Source organism: Macaca fascicularis, chromosome X, assembly GCF_037993035.2.
Source record: "Macaca fascicularis isolate 582-1 chromosome X, T2T-MFA8v1.1".
Taxonomy (NCBI): Eukaryota; Metazoa; Chordata; class Mammalia; order Primates; family Cercopithecidae; genus Macaca; species Macaca fascicularis.
The window spans coordinates 75927428-75947901 of record NC_088395.1 but is presented as its reverse complement, the minus strand read 5'-3'; the positions used below and the strand labels follow the sequence as shown (position 1 = coordinate 75947901).

The window sequence follows — 20474 nt, the reverse complement described above, 5'->3', positions numbered from 1 at the left end:
TAAGGCCCTAACTAGGTCATCGCCCAGCTGAACACCCCCTCACATTCCCCTCACACTAAACAATCTGATCTGATCGCTGGTGATGAGGTCAATTTCACATGGCTTTGTTCCTGCAGTGAGCTTGTCACGACCAATCATTTCCAAGCGAGGAGCCCATAATCCCGTGCTGGCTCTCTCACCCCCAGAGGCCATGGCCCCTTTCTTGCTCACCAATGTGAGGTCCCCAAGGGCCGGCTCAGCACGAGTTTCCTCATGGCCTTTGCATGCCCTCCCGCTCTTCCTGGCTTGAGTGGGAGAGAGTCTGGGTTGGGGTCAATGATGGGGCTGCCAAGAGGGGACATAGTGGGTGCCAGGTAATCTGGGGAGAAGCCAGTCTCCAGGGATGGAGGTGGGTGGCTGAGGCAAGGGAACAGTGGTGGCATCCATTCTTGGGCCTTTGATCCACGCAGCTTGGGGAATGAGTCCTTACTCTGGGGTGACCCAGGATGGAACCTCTGTCCTGGGGACAGGGAGAAAGGGTCAGGGGCTTGTAAGAGATTCTGAACATAGACACCCCCCCCACCAATCCCCCTTGCATGGCCCTTGCATAGAATAGTGGAAGCCAGTGGGGGGCACATGGTCTCACATGCCAGGTACCTGCGGGCTGCCGTGTGGTCACGACGAGAGGCAAAGGCATACTTCTGGGAATGAAGACGAGGATTTCATTTCTGGTGCCACTGTTAAGTAGCTGTGTCCAAGTCCCTTTTTCCTGAGCCTGAGATTCTCCGGATGCACCGTAAGAGTGCTGCGCCGAGAGCAAGCCATTGCTTCCTTTTGGTTTGAAGTATTCTTGAAGCTTTGTGGCAGGAGAGTTGGAATGTGGAGAGGAAAGGCATGGGATGGACATTTTGCTCCCTCTCTGTTTCCCCAGAGGGGCTTGGGCCCCACAGAGTCAGTGTCAGTTATGTTTGTTTTTGGTGGGGATAAAAAACATCATGCCAGAGGAAAGAGCTTTTCTTCCTGCTTCTGCATCCTTCTTGCAAGACAGGACTCATCCCATCTGCCTAAGCCCTGAGGAATGGACGGTGAGAACAAGGGAAAGCGTGTGCCTGACTGGGCCCTGCCTAGGGATGCTGGCTTCTGAGTGGGGAACTGGGTGGGGAAGGGAGCACCAAAGCAGTGGGGGCAGCTTGCTGGACATCTGGGCCCCAGGTGAATCCTGCAGCTAAGAGGGAAGAGGGAAGGGAGTGTGCCAGACTCTAGACAGGGAGCTTTTGCTATCTCATCCCATCTCATTTAGCCCTCACATTGCCAGAGTGAGAATGGGCTGTCCCTGCATTTTACAGATGAAGACATGAAGGCTGGTCTCAGGAGTGAGGGAGGAGAATCAGGTGGGCTGAACAGGGCTCCAGGTCAGGTTTAGAACATAGCAGTGGCAAGAAACTTCTCTTCAGAGAGCTGATGTCTGGGAAAGCAGGGCCTCCAGTCACGGTGTCATGGAAAGCATATAAGCTTTGGAATCACACAGACCTGGGTCCTAGTCCTAGTCTGCCACTTTGCTGTGTGACTTTGGGCAAGCCACTTGCCTGTCTGAGCCTAAATTTCCTCCTCAGTTCAGTGGAGGTAAATGAGCTTGACTTCACAGGGCAGTCGGGAGGATTCAGTGAGATGACGGATGCACATATAATAGATGCCAAGTAAGCGTTCTTTGTTCTTTGTTCTTTTTTTTTTTTTTTTTTGAGACAGGGCCTCAGTCTGTCACCCAGACTGGAGTGCAGTGGCGCCATCTCGGCTCACTGTGACCTCTGCTGCTCAGGTGATCCTCCCACCTAAGCCTCCCGAGTAGCTGGGACTACAGGCACACACCACCATGCCCACTAATGTTTGTATTTTTGGTAGAGACAGGATTTCACCATGTTGTCTGGGTTGGTCTGAACTCCTGACCTTAAGTGATCCACCCACTTCAGTCTCCCAAAGTGCTGGGACTACAGGTGTGAGCCACCGTGCCCAGTGTAAGTATTCTTTCTTTACCTCTAAATAAATCACAGACCCAATCTCTTCCCCACACCTCCACTGCAGCCATCCTTGTCCAGGTCACTCTCACCTCTAGCCTGGATCAGCAGCCTTTTCTCAGCTTCCCTGCTTCTAGGCTTGTCCCTTCCCAACTGTTAGTCACGCAAAAGCTGAATGATTTGTGGCAGTCCTAAGTCAGTCATGTTACTCCCCTCCTCACAACCCTCCCAAGGCTTCTGATGTCACTCAGAGGAAAATGTGAAGGCCTTACCTATGGTCTGCAAGGCTCTCCACAGTGGTCCCTGCTGACACCGCTGGCCTCATCTGGGATCACTTTCCCCTTACTCACTCTGTTCCAATTACACTCATCTCTTCTGTGCCCTGAACCTACAAGCTGGTTCCTGCCTCAGGGCCTTTGCATTGCTGTTCTCTCTGTCTGGAACATACTTGCTCCACTTCTCATGGCCAGGTCCTTCATGTCATACAGATTTGAGCTCAGATGTCAATTCCTTACAGGATCTTTCCTTTCCAAAAGTTTCTTGGTTCCAAGTCCTCGTCATCTGAGAATTCTTCCTGTTGTCTTACCTGCATCTGTGCTATAGTCATTTAACCTCACTCCCATGACCCCTGTCCTCATAAAATGTCCCTTTAAGAACTCATTACTCGGCCAAGTGTGCTGGCTCATGCCTGTAATTCCTGCACTTTGGGAGGCTGAGGTGGGTGGATCACCTGAGGTCAGGAGTTCGAGACCAGCCTGGCCAATATGGTGAAACCCTGTCTCTACAAAAAATCAGCCAGGTGTGGTGGCAGGTGTCTGTAATCTCAGCTATTCGGGAGGCTGAGGCAGGAGAATTACTTGAACCTGGGAGGCAGAGGTTGCAGTGAGCTGAGATCACGCCACTGCACTCCAGCCTGGGCGACAGAGCAAGACCCTGTCACAAAAAACAAACAACAACAAAAACAGAACTCATTACTCAAATTTTGAGGCCCTCAAAACTTAGGAATCTACTTGGGCTCTACTGGATAAGGCCCCCAGATACACTGTGAGCTCCCTGGGGGGCCTGGTAGGGAAGGGAAATGGTGGTTTATTGGGGTCCCGACTAGTGTTCACATGCTATCATTTACTTCTTGAGACAGCCATGTAAGGTAGGGATTCCTACCCCATCATACAATGAAGAAACTGAGAGTCAGAACAGTTGACTTGACCAAGATCACATAGCTGGTTGCATGGTGGTCTTGTGATCCTAGGGCCGGTTTTCTGTCCACCACATTGAAACAGACCCCTTGCCACTTACACAGCAGAAGTATTTCCAGGGGTCCCACAGTAACCTTCTTTGAGTGCTTACTGAATACCTTTAAAGTCACATCTTAGCTCTAAGAGGCTCCACCCTCCCTCAGCCCCTCACTTTCATTTCTTCCACTGAAAGGAGCCCCCAGCTGTGCTGGCCCGTTTCTGTGTGGCCTTGGGGGAAGAGATTCCACCTGCCTCACTGTCTCCCGTACTGATCACCCTGATGCTACTGCCCAAAATGCCCCAGGGCATCTCCTCTGAGCTAGGTGCTCCAGGCTAGCCATAGAGGACCACAGAGAGCATAGACCCACAGTATACCCTGATACCAGGAGAGGGTGACACACTAAGCCCCTGGGAGTGCAGATCTTGGAGATTGTTGCCTTCACAGAGTAGGTCAGTATTTGGACTGGGACCTGTATGATGAGTGGGGACCTATTACATGGAGATGGAGCAGAGGCTGAGGGACAAGCATAGGCAAAGGCCTGGAGGTGGGAAGAACAGAGTAAGCAACTGAGTGTGGCAGGAGCTCAGGATGCGTGAAGAGAACAACCAGAGCTGAGGAAGGAGAGGACAATTAGGGTCAGGCCTCCTCTCAGCACCCCAGCCACCTTGGGCTGCTGCCAGCCAGCCATTCTGCCCAGTTCCCCATGGACAAAGTGGGCAGGCAGGCCTACTGGGCCACTGTGTGCCGAGTCATGACAGCTAAACTCATGAGAGCCAGGACCCAGGGGCTGCTGGCTGTAAGGCTTTGGGGGATTTGGACCTGCACATTTTGACAAACAAAAGATCCTGCTGTGGTGGGAAGCGTCAGCACCTGAGGATCAGCTTGAGTCTGGGCACTTGGGCCAGGAAGAAGTGGAGGCACGACCCTTGTTGAAAGTAGACAGCTCTCACCCTTAGCAAGACAACTCCCACTGTTCAGGCTCACCGCAGCCTGATAAATGAGAAAGCAGCGTCTGCACTTGGGGAGAAGTGAGTGGCATAGGAGAAAGGTGGGTCCAGGGAGGGTAGGCCAGATGAACTAGGAGCCAGACTCCTTACTAACCGTCCTCTCTGCCCATGGTGGACCAGAGAGAGGAAAGGGACCCTAGGATTCAGAATATCTTGAGAACCTACCATAGGCCAGGCTGGGAGCTTTACATGTACATTCTCACAGAATTCTCATGACAGCACTATGGTCTAGATGTTGTTCTCCCCATTGTACAGAAGGAAAACCAAGGTACAGAATGAGCAAGGGTCCTGCCTGAGGCCACTCAGCAAGTCAGTGTGGCAGTAAGGCTTCAGTTCAGGCTTGGGGCTCCCTGCCTAGTGCTCTTCTTCCCGTAGCCCCTGGCATGGGGAGTCCTCAAATCTCCCAACATCCTTCAAGACGCCAGCTTGTCTAGCCCTGTATTTGTACAGAGAGGGGCAGAAGTTTGGCCAGGAACATACAGCTGGCTGAGAAGAAGAGGCCCCGAGGTTCCCTATCCAGCCTGTGGCAGCTGGAGGGAGACGGTGAGTCGTGGAGCAGGGAGGGAGGGTGGGCTTGCTCACCTGAAACGTTTCAATTACATTCTCATAAAGTATAAATGTATGACTATAAAGAAAGACTTGCTCGCACATGCTTTTGGCAGCCTCCATGCAAAGAGATAGCAGAGAGCTCAAAAGATCTAATTGCTTATGTAATCTCCGTTGAATTTGGTCTATAGGGAAATATCTCTTGGAAGTGTTTATCGCATCCCATGTTATAAATAGCCAAGCTCGACTCTCCTCCATGCCTTCCTGAGGCTGCCTGGGGGCTGGGCTGGCAGACGTCAGGAGGGAGGAGCCAGATCCTCTGGGGAGGAAGGGGCACCTGCCCTGGCAGGTGGCTCTTGGAGGCAAGCAGGGAGGGTACTGACCTTCAGTGTGCACAGAATCAGAGCCGGCTACTATTTTGCCCAATCCCCGCCTCATCCCAAGGAGGGGGGTCTTGGCATTTCCATGCCCCCCTGGCATCCCTTCATTTAAAAGCAGCAGCCCTCCTCTTGCCTATGAACATCTAGCTTAAAGAAGAAATGTGACAAGGGAAAGCTGGAAAATGAGAAAATAACCTTGGAAATTACACCAATATTATCATCCCCATTTTGCTGATGGGGAGACTGAGGCTCAGGGAGGCAGCAGGCACCAGTATGTGGTGGTGCTAGAACCAGGTCTGTCTGACCTCACATCTTGGCTTTTTGCAGCATGACCAAGGGCCACCCTGCTGGCGATGCAGGGTTTTGCTAACTTTCCCCTGGGAGGAACGTAAAGTGGCAACTTGGCAGGATGTGGCCTTTTCACATACACACCACCACCCTTCACTTCTGCAGTCTCAGTGATCTCTGGCCACACCAGGCCTGATCTGCTCAGTTGTCACAACCCAGGGAGCCCTGTCTCTTCCCTCTGCCAAGCCCCCTCCTCTACCACTCTTGAGGTCCCAGCTCCAGGCCTGCCTCTTCCAGGAAGCCTTGCCTGAGATTTATGGCCATCAGTTGCCTGGCCCACCTTGGTTGTGGTTTAGGCCCCTCACCTGCCTGTGTAGCTCCCTCATTACCTATCTCAGTTTCCTGTGGCTTCTGTAACAATGACCACAAACTTAGTGGCTGAAGACGACAAAAATGTATTCTCTCACGGATCTGGAGGCTAGACATCTAAAGCCAGTATCACTGGGCCAAAATCAAGGTGTTGATGGGGCCATGCTCCTTCCAGAGGCTGTAGGGGAGAACCTGGTCCTTGTCTTTTCCAGCTTCTGTGGCTGCCGGCATTCCTTGGCTTGTAGCCACTTCACTCCAATCTCTGCCTTTAGGGTCACGTGGTCTTTTGTTTTTCTGTCTATGTCAAGTCTCCTCTGCCTCCCTCTTATGTGATTGCATTTAGAAACCCTTAACTTGATCACATCTGCCAAGATCATTTTTCCTAATCAGGTAACTTTTACAGGTTCCAGGGATTAGGACCTGATATCTTTGGGGGATATTATTTAGCCTACTACATTGTCTTAAGGGTCTCCCTGGTCTTCCTTTTTGTGAGACTAGAAACTTCCAGAAGGCAGAGGCAGTAGATGATGTCTCTGAATGTTCTTCGCATGATCCCCTATGTCACTTGGAGCCTCCAACAATCTTCAGGAAAGGTTGACTGACTGAGTGATTGGCATCTTGCCCCTTCTCCCATCGGTCAACCATCAACTTCTAGATGTACTTGGTGTTTTCTTCAGGCTCCTGGGGCCACATGGTAGCATAGAAGAGGCTGATTTCTGGCCTCCAGGCATCTGTCAAGGTCTCCGGATGAATTTGCAGACAAGTGCCTCATGGTACATGTGCGGACATGGCTATTCACTGATCAAATTTGGAGCCTGGGTCCAACTGTGGGCAGGAGGAGCACATCTCATTGGCTTTCAGAGTCTGTTTTCAAAAGCATTCCCATTCCTGACAGACTAGAAGGAGGGGCTGAAGCTTACAAAGGAAATATGACAGGGAGAAATGTTAGGTCTTGCTCTTGAATCCAGTCCTCAAATGTAGGCTGGCAAGGGGGAACCAGGTGAGAGGGCAAGGAGCAGAGCTGAGGAGGTGACTGTCATATGCATGGTCTGACCAAATACATCCATGGAACCTTCAGCTGCATCTGTAGGCAGTATAGAAGTGAAGTTTCAAGAACAAGGAGGTGACAGACTGCCCTGGAATATGGTGTCAGCTCTGTGTGCCACGTATTAAGGGTACCAGAGTCACACTGGAGCATGACCAGGGAGGCAAAAGCATGCCGTGGAGAAAGCGGGGGCCCTGGTCTCAGGAGGAACAGTTGAAGGAAGTGGAGTTGTTTTGCTTGGAGAAGACTTGGGGGTTATGGCTATGGTGATGCTTCAGACCTCTAAGAGGCTGCTGGAGGGCAGAGGGAGAAGGCAGAGCTTAGGTGGCCCCCAGAGGCAGCACTGTGACCAATGGATGGAAACCACAAAGAGACAGAGTTCAGCTAAGTTGAATAAAGCAACTTTTGGGCCGGGCACTGTGGCTCACGCCTGTAATCCCAGCACTTTGAGAGGTCGAGGCAGGTGGATCACCTGAGGTCAGGAGTTTGAGACCAGCCTGACCAACATGGTGAAACCCCGTCTGTACTAAAAATACAAAAATTAGCTGGGCGTGGTGGCGGGCATCTGTAGTCCCAGCTACTCAGGAGGCTGAGACAGGAGAATGGCCTGAACCCAGGAGGCAGAGGTTGCAGTAAGCCGAGATTGCGCCATGCACTCCAGCCTGGGCAACAGAGCAAGACTCCATCTCAAAGAGAAAGAAAGACAAAAAAAAAAAAAAAAAAAAAAAAAAAAAAGGAAGCAACTTTCTTAGAGTTAAGTCTGTCCTGAAATGATCTCTGTCCTGAGAGGGAATAAGCTCCCTGCTTCGGGAAGTGGGAAAGGAGAGGCTGGGCAAGCATTTGACTGAAACATGGTAGACGGGAATTGAACATCTGAATGAGGATTTGATCAGAGCAGGCAGCTCTCTGGAAGCTTGGGATGGCCTTCTGTCCATAGAGCCTCTCACTTCTTGAGGCCTCATCTGGGAGGCCTTTCCTTACTCTCCCTGCTGGTCCCCTCACCCCACCCTCCACAGACATAATTTTCCCTCCTCAGAAGACCGAAAGCACTGACCACATTGTATCCAAGCAAATTCTTTAGGCTTTGTCTCCTGCATGAGACTGAAGTCCTCTAGAACAGAGAGAGGACTTCTTCAGCTGTGGATCCACTCTTTACCTTTCCCCACACATTGCCCGGTGTCTGGGCCACAGGAGCCAGAAGAGAAGAAAGAGAAGAGTGCTAAGGCACAGTGGGCGGGGAGAGGGCTCACTCGCCAGCCAGGAGTCTTTAGAAACTGCACGTTGACACAGATTCAGATACAGTGGAAGTGCGTCCTAGATGAAGGTGGGGTGAGTGAAGGTGACCTCTCAGAGTTCTTTCAGGCCTCAGAACGCTCTCATGAATGCCAACCCAGGTTTCCGGCCTTTCCTTTTCTTCTTCGCATCATTCTGAGAGAGTTCCCCTAGCCCAGGCTTCTGTTCCCAAGGGGCTTTTCCTCTCTACTGGCCCCTCTGACTCACTCCAAGCTCCCTCCAGATGGGCTCCATCGTCCTTGAAATCCCCAGCTGGGCCCACCAGCTGGACCTTCTCAGGAGTGAGGCCCGAGGAAGGTGCAGAGCCCACCCAGCAGGCTAGAGGGAGAACAGCTGCCTTTGGGGTAAGAGGGCTAGGGGGTGAGGTTCCCCCATAAGCAATCTGTGTTGGAAACAGAGAAGCTCAGTATAGGAATGGAGGTGGGGGTGGCTTTTTTGGTTACCGAAAAACATGCCAGGCCCAAGGTGGTCATTCTCTTCTGCAGCTCTGTTGATTAGCTCCATGCCCACTTAAACACTTCATGTATGTCATGGTCCACATGCATGCCCGGAAGCCCGAGGGTCTGTTTTGGGGGTATGACCTTTGGCAGGCCCTGCCCCTCCCTCACCCTGGCCCTCACTCAGGCATCACTTCAAAAATGTTAGCAGTGCCTGTTTATGTAGCGAATGACACTGGACTGGACAGAACCCAGCATCACTATCTGTCCTTATGTGTATTATTGGTTTGTTTACTTGTTCACTGACTGCCCCCTGGACTGGAAGCTTCCTGGAGGCATGGATCTCTGTTTCGCTCATCACTGCACTCTTAGTGCCCAACTCAGTGCCCCACACAGAGTAAGCATTCAATCAATATTTGCTAAATCAGTAGATGAATGGTAAAAGCTACGAATAGCCCCTTCAGAAAATGTCACATCCCCCTACGGTTTTGCCTACAATTCTAGGGGAATCTCAGACCCCAGAAACCTGTCTCTCAGATACCCAACAGATCCATGGTCCCGTTAGGAGACCCAGAAAGACCCAAGAGAGTAGCACATGTTTATCGTCTTATGCACTGTGTGAAAACAGGTTGTTATGGGCCTAGTCAGGAATAGGAATGGGCATAATCATGTAGTCAGAGGTGTGAGGATGTCTCTAGGCTTGGCTGGGACATAGCAGCCCTGAACCACAGAGCTGCCAGAAGCAACAGGCTCTCTCTGCTGAGGCTGTGGGCTTACCTCATGGTAAGAAGCCAGTGAGAATACAGGGGCTTCTTGCTGGCTTGCTGTCCCGCCCCCAGTGCATGAAATGGGTCCTTTGGTTGAGACCTCAGCATCTTGGGCTTTGGGCCAGTGGCATTCAGTGGCCCTGAGTCTGCAACCTTGGAGGATTCCTGAGCACACAGAGATGAAGAATAGCTCCTGGGTCATGGGCCATCCCTTGGTGAATCCAGGCCAGCGTCTTCCTCTACCCTCTGCCTGCCCTCACACCCACCCCAACAGCTCTCAGTCCTCACCAGCTTCAACAGGGATCCAGGTCCTTGCCCTGCCTGTTTACCAGGCCTGTGGTGGGCAGGCAAGCGCTTTGGATATGTTAAAGAGCTGTGCCCAGAGAGTGATTTTTGCTATCACTTCAGGTGCTGCGTTGCAGTCCTCTCTCTGTGGGGGGACAGACATCTTCTGGGGTATGCCATGCCACAGGGAGGCTCTTTGCAAGAATGGAAAAAAATAGGAGTTGGGAGTCAGCCTGGTCTGAGTTCAAACCCTGTCTCTGCCACTTTCAAGCTGTGTAACTTTGGGAAAGTCACTTGATTTATCTGAGCCTCTGTTTTCTCATCTGTAAAATAGGGATGAAAATACATACTCTTCAGGGCTGATGCAAGGATTCAAGGAGATAATGTATATGGAGCACTTCCACAGGGTCTGTCACTTACTGGGTTTTCAATAGACAGTAGTTCTCTTTGGTAGTTAATATTGGCAAGGGCTACTATAGAAAGTGTGGTCCCTGGACCAGCAGTGTCAGCACTACCTGGGAGCTTGTTAGAAGTGCAGGGTCTCTAGCCCCACCCTAGATCTGCTGAATCAGAAACTGCATTTTAATGAGATCCCCAGGTGAGTCCTGGGCACGAGAAAATTGGAGAAGAGGAGGCTAGTTCACAGCCTTTAGGCTGGCAATCATATATGAGGAATATCCACTTCTGGAAGCCTATCCAGGAAATAGCTTCATACATCCTTAAGTTAAAATGGTAGTAGTAGTGAGTGCAGTAGTAGGATTGGGAGCAGCAGTAATAGTGGTAATAAATACTGAACATTTACTATGTACCAGACACTATTTGGGGTGCATCACAGCAACCCCATGAATCAGTACCGTAATTGCTGTTATTTTACCAGTAGGAAAGCAAGGCACAGCACAGAAAGGTTAAGCTACTGTCAAAGTTGGGGTTAGTGACAGAACCACAGCACAAATCCAGGGCACCTTCCTCCAGAGCTCACTCACTGAGGGCAGGCACAGAAGAAACTACATTTCAGGCACTGGGTGCAGTGGCTCATGCCTGTAATCCCAGCACTTTGGGAGGCTGAGGCAGGTAGATCACTTGAGGCCAGGAGTTCAAGACCAGCCTGGGCAACATGGTAAAACCCCATCTACTAAAAATACAAAAAGTTACCTGGCTGTGTTGGTGTGTGCCTGTTGTCCCAATAATTGGGAGGCTGAGGTGGGAGGATCACTTGAACTCGGGAGGTCAAGGATGCAGTGAGCCAAGATAGCACCATTATACTCCACTCTGGGTAATAGAGAAAGACCCTGTCTCAAAAAAGGAAGGAAGGAAGGAAGGAAGGAAGGAAGGAAGGAAGGAAGGAAGGAAGGAAGGAAGGAAAAGAAACTGTGTTTCAGGAGCAACATGGTCAATTCCATGCCACAGGCACCCACTGAATTGCTTCCTCATGTCTGCCTGGCCCAGGCCTGGGAGATACGGAGATGGAGGAGACACAGGCTCTGCTCAGTGCCAGAGACAAGCATGTGAGTAAATGATGAAAGGGGGCAACCTGCACCACTGCTGTGCCTACATGGGGAAACAAAATACTGTGGGGGTGCGGAGGAGTGAAGCCACGTGTCTTGCTTGTGGGTACCTGGTAGAAGCAGCTTCCCCGCAGGCCGGATTGTTCCCAGTTACAGCTTCCTTTATAAATCTCCAGGCTCTTAGGCATGATTAAAGTGCCTTCCGGATCACACAGTGAGTCTAGGATTCTAGGGAGAAAAATTTTGACAAGGTGTGGGGAGGTGGGGGTGGTTAGGAGATGAGAATTTGAGCCCAGTTTTCGGTTTTAATTCTTTGTGTGGCCTTGGATGATCAGGCCCCACATTTCTCCTAGTCTGTAGGGAAGAGAAGTAGAAGCTGTGGCTGGGATTGTAAGGCCAAAGTAAGGAACCAAGGGTTTGTTGCAATTTTTAGCAGTTGCACCATGTCCACTTTGCTCACTGCTGTACCCTAGGCACCTAACTCATTGCCTGGTCCAGAGCTGCTGCTCCATAGTGACTTGTTGAATGCATGTTGAGGGAGCGGTCACAGGAAAAGGGGCCCAGGGTGAGCAGATCCCAGCCTTTTTATGCCCTTATGCCTGAATCAGCCCTCCATTTTGAACACAGTCCAGTTGGCCTCCTCTCTGCCTCCAGGTCTGCTCTTGACCTCGAGCTGTAGTTTATTCTGCTTCTCTCCATTAGGGCAATGAGTCTCTGCTGCCTGGTGAGAAACCCAAGGCTGACAAGACCCTTGGAGATTGGTCCATTGCACAGATAGGGAAAGAGGCCAGAAAAGAGAAGGGACTGACTCAATGGCATGCAGGGAATCTGTGGTAGAGTCAGGACTGGGAGCCACATGTTCTTGTGTCCCCACCCCATCACTCTCCCTTCCTGGCCTAGGGCTCCCAGGAGTCAGGGAAAGACAGAGATAATGAGTGAATGAAGGACGAGGCTCTGTCATGAAGAAAGATTGGCCTTCAAGGCCTCTGGAAACAAATTGGAGGTGTGGGGAGAGCCAGAGGTGGCAGCACCAAGGACAAGGCTGCTCACGGGCAGGGGCTGGTGGGGAAGTGAGGGAGAGGCGCAGGGGAGTGGGCAGGCAGGAAGTTGTAGTTGGAATGCTGAGGACACGTGTTTCTTTTTAGGCACTCCTCTTCCACTGCTCACTGTCTCCTCTCAGTAGTAAAGGGAGAAAAAAGAGGATGTGATGCCTAGGTGAGCCCCATTATGTGGGACGTGTTGGTAGGGACTCCCCAGACAGCCCCTTCTGCAGTTGGCAGCACCAGGCCCAAGGCCTTCCTCCAGGCCAGAGCCCAGCCTGCTCGCCCAGCTACTCTGTCTCCTTGAGGCTGGGTCGGAACCCTCAAGGTCTCACAAGATGCCCTCAACCCACTGGCTTTAAGTTAAACACACCTAGGTTTGAATCTCTCCTCCAACACTTTCTAGGCTATGTGAACTTGACCTTACTTCTCCAAACCTAGGTTCATGCAACTGTAAATTGAAGAAAATGGTCCCTGCCCTGCCTCCCTCTCCAAACGGAGTGCTCTGCACTCCTTCCTGTGCAAGCACTGTGGCAGGGGTCTTGAGTTCCTCGCCTCTTTCTTTCCCTCAATACATCCTGGTCCAGCCTGGTGGGGAGGGTACTGAAGACCTTTCTGTGGCAGCTCACATTCCAGGCCCTCTCAGCAATGGAAGTGCCTCTGGTCCCTCAAAACTGTCCCTCACTCCAATCATCCCCAAAGCAATCTCGGCAGTCATTTCATAGCACAACACACAATCAAACGTGTGCTGTGTTTCCCCCACACACATGCACGAACTATACCTGCTGCTCGCCAAATGCACAGGCCAAGGGCGGAGAAGGCACCTGGGGTGCCCTTGAGCAGACCCTCCAGACCAGGGCCTCCACTAAGTGCTTGCTGTGGATCATCTTGCTAACTCTTTGCTACATATGTAGGAGGGCTTGCCACTATCTGTTTCACAGATACAAAGACAGAAGGGAACATCCTGTTCAGAGAAGAGGACTCCACATCCCTGATCTCAGTGGTGGCCGGGCCCACATCAGAGCTCATAGCTGCTCATGCTGTGTTACAAAGCCCTGAGGAGGAGACAGACAGGAAAACATCACTAACATGGAAGGCACCAGGAAAGAGTCATATAATGGAATACCATACAGCAGTGAAAAAGAACATGGCCACATGTAACGTGTAACAACATGGGTGACTCTCCCAGATGTGATGTTGAGTGAGGGAAATACAGCACAAAGAAAGAACATACTATGGCATGCTATATTTATATTCCATGAATATGAACTTCAAAAACATGTGGAACCAACCTACAGGGAGAGAAGTCAAAATAGTAGTTTCCCTTGGGGCAGGGATTACTGATTGGGAAGAGGCACACAAGAGCCTTCTGGAGTGCTGAAAATGGTCTATATCTTGACCTAGGTGGTGGTTACAGAGGCTGATACATATGTAAGGATTCATGGAGCTGTATGCTTAAGATTAGTGCACTTTAATGTATGGAAATTATGCCTCAATAGAAAAAGTATTTTTAAAAACCAAAAGTGCCAAGAGCTTTCCCCAGATCTTTGCATAACTGGCTTCTTGTCATTCAGGCCATCCCCTAAATATCACCTCTTCAAAGAGGCCTTCCCTGGTCCCCCCTGCACCTAATCGAATTGAGCAACACTCCCCACCTCTGTGCCTCAGTTGCTCTCTATTCTATTAACTGGTTTTCTTTTCCTTTTAGTATGTACCAGTGTGCTAGAGCTGGCTTTCACTGGCTCTTCCCAACTCAGTATTCAATGACTTCACACTGCCAGCTTGAGATCAGCCGTGATGGGAATGTCGGCACCACGGAAGTCAGCAGGTGCTGCAGATGCCCTCCTCCAAGCAGATCACTCAGCATTTTCCAGTACACCCTGTACACAACACTATTTGAAATCATCTTATGTATTTGTCAGCATACTGATCTGCTGTATGTCTCCTCCACATGAAGTTTCATGAGGGCAGGGTCTATGGCTTGTCATTTTTGCCACTGTATCCCTGGTTCCTAGAACAATGCTTGTTGTATAGTAGGTATTCAATACATGCTGCTTGAATGAATAAAAGTCTGACAGAAACACTGGAAGCACAAGAGAGGAAACTGTTACCTTTGTACAAGAATAGGGAATATTTGAGCTGAGGCTTCAACCATAAAAAAGAGTTTGCTAAGGAGCCAAGGGAGAAAGGACTTCCCAGGCAGAAGGAATAAAATGGAGGCGTGAAAGAGCATGGGAGGTCTGGGGGAAAGCCAGCCACCAGAGTGGCTGTATTGTAGGGTTTGTGGGGTAGGAAAGGCCTTGAGAGTGGTGCAGAAAGGTAGGCTGGGGCCACATTGTGAAGGGCCTTAGCTCCTTGAATGGAAGGCTGGATTTTCCCCTGTAGGCGATAGGGAACCATTGAAATGTTTTAATTAAAGAAATAATCCGATCAAGTCTTTGCTGGCAAGGTACCTCTGATGGCAGCCTGGAGGGTGGATTGAAGGGGGATGACTGGAGGTCCAGTCACCTCTCCACAGTATGCCTAGGATAGAAGGCTTGCCTTTTGAAACCAGCAGTTCTTCTCACTGTTTTTCCTGCCTGTTTCTATTCCCTCAGTCCTCAGTGAAGATGGAAAACAGCTGGCTCTTCCCTCAAAGCCCAGTGGCCCTCTAGGTCCTAGGCCTTAGTTTCCATTGGCCAGATTTCTCCATCTGGCCTAGCTCTGTGGGGGCAGCCCACGTGGCCCTGCCAAGATGCCCAAAGGGTGAGTCTCCAGTGTGGGCACAGGAACTGTCTGTACCTTCCTAGTGTTTTGACTTAGCCAGCCCATTCCCCGTTCTGTGCCTCATCCTGCTGAGTCCCAGGCAGCAGCAGCCACTACTACAGTCACCGCTAGAAGAGGAGGGTTAAGGGGCCTTTGTTGTCTGTGGTGTTGCTATGCAGGGACAGCCACAGACAGCTCTGAGGTCGGGTTGTGGTCGAGAGTGGGGTTCATGCTTGGCAGCTGAGGCATGCCACTCCAGTCCAGGCTCCCACTCCGGGCAGGGAGTGGTAAATTAGAACCTCCAGCCTTCTAATTTAAAGGACCAAAATAAGCCCAGGAACATTCCTGCTGGGGCCCCAGGAGCCCAGCCTTCAGGCAGCAGCTAGGCTCTGTCCTCAAGCCCTGAGTTGCAGAGGTTGGGGAGCTGGGCAGCCAAGGATGGCTAAAGCCTGGGTGACAGGACATACAGGAGGTATGGGAGGGAATGGGTGGAGGCATTTGTCTGTGGTTCTATAATCAGTCCACTTTAGTTCAGCCTGAGTCCCCATCAAACGTTTAACATCAGGCACTGGACTAGCTTAGACCTGGGATGACAGTGGCGAGTAATACTAGGATTTACCCATCTGCAAGAAACCTTAAAGACCATTTGGGTCAAAATTCTCATGTTATAGATGAAAAAGTGAGGCCCAGAAAGGAAAAGACACTGACCCCAAGTCACACAGAAAGTCAGGGGCAGAGCCAGGACTAGAATTGAGGGCTGCAGTGCAGAACTAACTCCACCCCAAGCAGACCTGGGGGAGCATTGGATGGAGCTTCAGATGACCTGTTGGGTGTGTCCTACAAGAACCTGGAAGTCGGTCAACATGCAGGAGCTGCGGGAGGCATCCCAAAGGTGAGGCCTTGGAACTGGGCCTGGGGACAGGGCAACTTAGGCATAGAGAACAGGCCACATGAAGTCACAGAGGTGGGGAATCTCACAAGCCAGAACCAGGAACCTGATGTGGTCTAAGAGTTGCATGGGTGCATGGGTGTCTCTCCCTAGCTCATGTTCCAGTGAACACGTTCCCTAAGAGTACCTGCTGCCTCTCTTTCTCAAGAGGAAAGGAAGCTGAAATGTTGACGAGCTTCCTTATCATCACAGCTAACATTTTTTGAGGGCTTACTATGTGTCAGGCTCTGTGCAAAGTGTTATCTCATTTGATCCTCATAACTACCTTATGAGGCGGGGCTATTATTAATCACCTTTTAAAGATGAGAAAACTGAAGCACATAGAGGTCAAGTAGTTGGTTGAGGTGGCACAGGGGATTTGTACAGAGGAAGTCTGATTCTAAGTGCACTTAACCATCACACTATAATAGTGTTAATGATAACTGTAATAATAAGCTAGTGTCTGTTGAATATTTACTATGGGCCAACCACTGTTCAAAAGATTTCATAGGGAGTAGCTTGTTTGATCTTCCCAATGACTTTATGGGGTAGGTATTACCACTATTATTGTAATCTCTAATTTACAGATGAGAAAACCAAGGCAGAGAGAAGTAAAGAGCTAGTATTGCTTCTGCAAGACCTTGCCAAGTAGACAAGGGAGAAAGGATTTCCAAGGCAGAGGGAACAAAATGGAAGCATGAAAACAGCATGGCAGTGTCTGGGAGAGCCCAGCAGTCAGACTGTACTGTAGGGTGGGTAGGATGGCAAGAGACATTGGGTGGTCCTGGAGATTGCCCCCCTGCCCACTGAAGGAGCGCTCTGCAATGGCCCTGATGAGAGGGAATGAGGGGGTTCTCCCGGTTGCTCAGGATTTGAGAGCTGGGTTGGGAAGCCTGAAACATCCTAAGAACCCTCCCTGCCTCAATGGACCAGGTGAGGCCAGGGTAGGCATGAGTCGAGGGAGCAAAAAGTACAGGACTCAAGCCACATCCCCCGAGGAAAGCAGGGACAGAAGGTGTCTCTGTGGGGTCTCTTTCCTCATCACCAGGAGCTTGGCACCCCTGGGAATTGGATAATTCTCAGAGACCCTGGGAATGTCAGGGTCTTTAGTGTGACAATCCAGTCCTACCCTCTTATAGCAGCAATGTAAAAGCCGAGGTTGGGAATGGTGAAGGGACTCATGCAATGTCACGTTGATAGGAAGTGGTGGAGCTGTGGCTCAACTCCCAGTCCTCCAGAGTTCTTTCTGCTACCCTGCCTGGCCTCCTTTGGAGCAGACCCTTGGAGTCAGAAGAGACCTGAGTATGAATGATGGTGGATTTCTTGCCTGAAACCATGGAGACCAGAGGAAGTGCCACAGTATTTTTTGAATTCCAGAAGAAAAGAACTGTCAACCCAGAGAGTTCAATATCCAGTGAAAATATCATTCAGGAAGGAAGCAGAAGTAAAGACATTCTCAGATGAAGAAAAACTAAGAGAATGTGTTTCCAGCAGATCTGCTCTAAAAGAAAAGCTAAAGAAAGTTCTTCAGTCAAGAGGGCAATGAGGGAAACTTGGGACAGGGGTAGACTTGCTTTTTTCTGTCATACCGGTTCTCAGTGCCCTCCCCCATCTTAAAGCCTCTTCTATTACAGTCCCTTCCGGCCCAGGTGCCCTATCCCCTTTGCCCTCTGGCTGGGGCAGAGATCCAGGAGCCCAAGGCCTGGGTTTGTAAGCCAGGTGAAAGCTAAGGGGAATATGCATGGGACGTGGATTCCTGGATTGCAAATTGTGCTTAATACCACCACCAACTGGCTGTGCAACCTCAGGCAGGTTTCTTATCTTCTCTGAGCCTCCATCTGGCTGCTGGGGATAATTACCAAGCGTTTTGTGTGGCTAGGACAAGGGAAGGGGAGGGAAGCCTATTAGTGGTGTGTGAAAGGGCCGTCCAGATGGGAGGGATGGTTATCATCATTCCTCTGCTAGTCCCCTCCTCTCCAGTCAGCCAGGCATCCCCAGGGGCGTGGAGGCTGGGGGCAGGCCACTTAGCAACTCAGCTTCCTTTTACTTCCTCCCTGGGGCCTTTGCAGTTCTGGATTCCAGGGCTTTGATGGAAGGGTAGGAGCTGCCTCTTTGCATTAGCAGCCTGGGCTGCCTGGCCTGGACCTACCTATTTTCTTGGAATCTTTTTGGCACCAACAGCTTCTTCTTCACACATACTACTAAAAGAGAAGGAAGTAGGCCAGAAGTGGGGTGGCTCTTCCACCAGGGGTAGCCGTGGGGGTACCAGCTGATCCATGGGTGCTCAGGTGGAGGGCGGGGACTTCTCCAGCAGTAGGTTCGGCCCGGAATGCACAGCTCGAGGACAGGGTGAAAAGAGGACAGGTAGGAATAGCTGCTGCAGCTAGGTTGTAAGATAAGGACAGGAATGTAGCCGGGCCTGTACACAGAACCATGGCTGCCAGAGGAGCCCAGGGATCTGGCTTCTAGACCCATCAACTCGCTTGCCGATCTTTGGCATTCTCCTTTCCCAAGCCTGAATTTTCCAGCTGTACTTTGTGTACTTGTGTGTGTGTGCATATGTGTGTGTGAGGGGAGGGCTAGGCTACTGACCTCTGAGGTCTCTTCAAGCTTCAACACTGTGGTTCTAATGAAGTAGTTAAGGCCTGAGGCAGGAGGCTGGCTGGGGAGCTGGGGGCTCCTGAAAGCTATCTGGGGGAGTTGGTACAATGTGGTCTTCGCTGGAGTGCTTTGTTGCTGACTAAGGACCGGGGAGTTCCAGCTCTCCTCATTATCATCTACATAACCTTCAGCAAGTCACATAATGTCTCTAATGTCCCAAGGCCAGTTTTACCCCCACCTTGGTAGGACGTTGCCCTTGTGGAGAACAGAAGATCCCCTTTGTATCATGTAAGAGGGCTTGTAGCATAGCTATGAGAGGGATCCACACCAATAAGTCTCCAGTGTGGTTCCCACATCCAGTCTGGCCAGCCCTCTGCATGGTTGGCTCCTTGACAGGCTGCCACCAGACCTCTCAGCCCCCAGGGCTTTGAGCAGACCGGCTCGCCTCTGGCTGATTCTCCTGGGGTAATCATGGGTCTGGACTGTACCATTCCTCCAGCAAGAGCCCCGCCCCCACTCCTCAGCAGACAGCAGGGGGTTTCACCTGTACCCTGAGGTCATGACATGTACTAGTTTACAGAGCTTTAAATTAGGCTGGGACCAGGCACAAAATGATCAAGACCAGTGAGGGAGATGTCTGTGTTGGCCCCTTTAGTTGTGGCCTTAAAGGACATACGTGGAGGGGGAAAAGAAGTTATTTGGAGATATAGTGAGTTCAGAAAGCTCAGGGCTTGCTGGGGCATTTGGAGAAGCCAAAGAGCTTGGTCAGTCAGAAAACAGTATCAGCTTGGGCATCGGCTGCAGTAGCTGGAGAGAGTTCAGAGAGGAAGGGGAGAAGGCCAGAAGCTCAAAGAGCTCCTCCTCAAGTCCCTGACAGACAGATACTCCTTATGAAAAGAAGCATTTCAGAAATGATTCCCAATGTCAGGGTCCATTGGCAGAGGTCAGGTGAGGAGAAGCAGTACTGGAAGTAGTGTATGAGCCTGACTGTCCCTTGGTTCTGTAACATACTTCCCTGCCTCGTTGGGTGCCTGCCCTTTCTCTGAGGTTGGTTCTCCCCCTTCCCCAACAAGACTATGAGCCATCCCAAAGCTTTCCAGTAAATCTATTTTTGGTTTAACTTAGCTGGACTCAGATTCAACCAAAATTCTTGCTGGATATGGCCCCTGATGACTAAAAGTCACAAACCAGGGTGCCCATCCTAACTCTAGAACAGAGGCGATGCACGGTGAGGGGAGGAGCCAGTTCAGAATCTATTAATAGGTCCCTTGAGTAGTGGATCAGCATGGTAGGGTGCCCGATTTCCAAGTCCTTGGGCTAAGGAATGCAGTAGGTGCTCCATGGATGGATGAATGAATAAATGAATGAATAAATAGCCCCTACCCCTAGCTATCCCACGTACCCTGTCCTTGGTGCCAGACTACCTCTATTCCTGCCCATAAGCCTTTTCTGGGCCACCCTACCCACCTGGCCTCTGAGAGAAGAAAGAGAAAGTCACAGAGTCATGGGACGGCAAGCTGGCCTGGCCTTTACTCTGCGGAATCCAGTGCCCTCCTGGCCCAGTTGGAAAGGGCAAGGCTCAGAGAGGTGAAAGGTCTGGCCAAAGGTGTCAGGACTCGGCTCTCCTGCCTCCATCATAACACATGTCAGGAATTTTTGTTAAGTTTGTGTTCCAGAGGTCTCACTCCACAGCAAGTTCTATCCCAGAATGCATTGGGACTTCAAAGCATGACAGGATGGCATCTGAGCTCTCCCACTCCCCTTCGGCCCCGGCACTCCTGGGGCCAGAGGGTGGGAGTGCCTTTGATCAGTCAGGAGTGTTGACTGTCCTTCACCAGGCCTGACAGCAGAGATGAGCCAGAGGCTGGCCCATGCCCTCTGGATGCCGGGAGAGCACACAACGTCACAAGAGAGAAAGTCCAGCCTCCAGCCTGGGGCCTCCTGCATCTGGGGCACGCCACCCAAAGCCTGCACAGCTGGCCAGCAGGGAGGGCCACAGCTGGGGGATGTT

General features: G+C 51.0%; 1 long non-coding RNA gene across 1 annotated transcript in view; it reads right to left on the bottom strand.

Moving 5' to 3' along the window:
* Positions 1–5809: 5809 nt before the first annotated feature.
* The window catches only part of LOC102125092 (uncharacterized), a 29974-nt gene continuing 15309 nt past the window's right edge, over positions 5810–20474 (bottom strand). Inside the window, exons 2-5 of the long non-coding RNA XR_287311.4 lie at positions 14117–14272; positions 11260–11377; positions 10797–10933; positions 5810–7548 (exon numbers count right to left, since the gene is read on the bottom strand). This is a non-coding gene — a long non-coding RNA (uncharacterized lncRNA). The remainder of the gene's footprint in view (positions 7549–10796; positions 10934–11259; positions 11378–14116; positions 14273–20474) is intronic.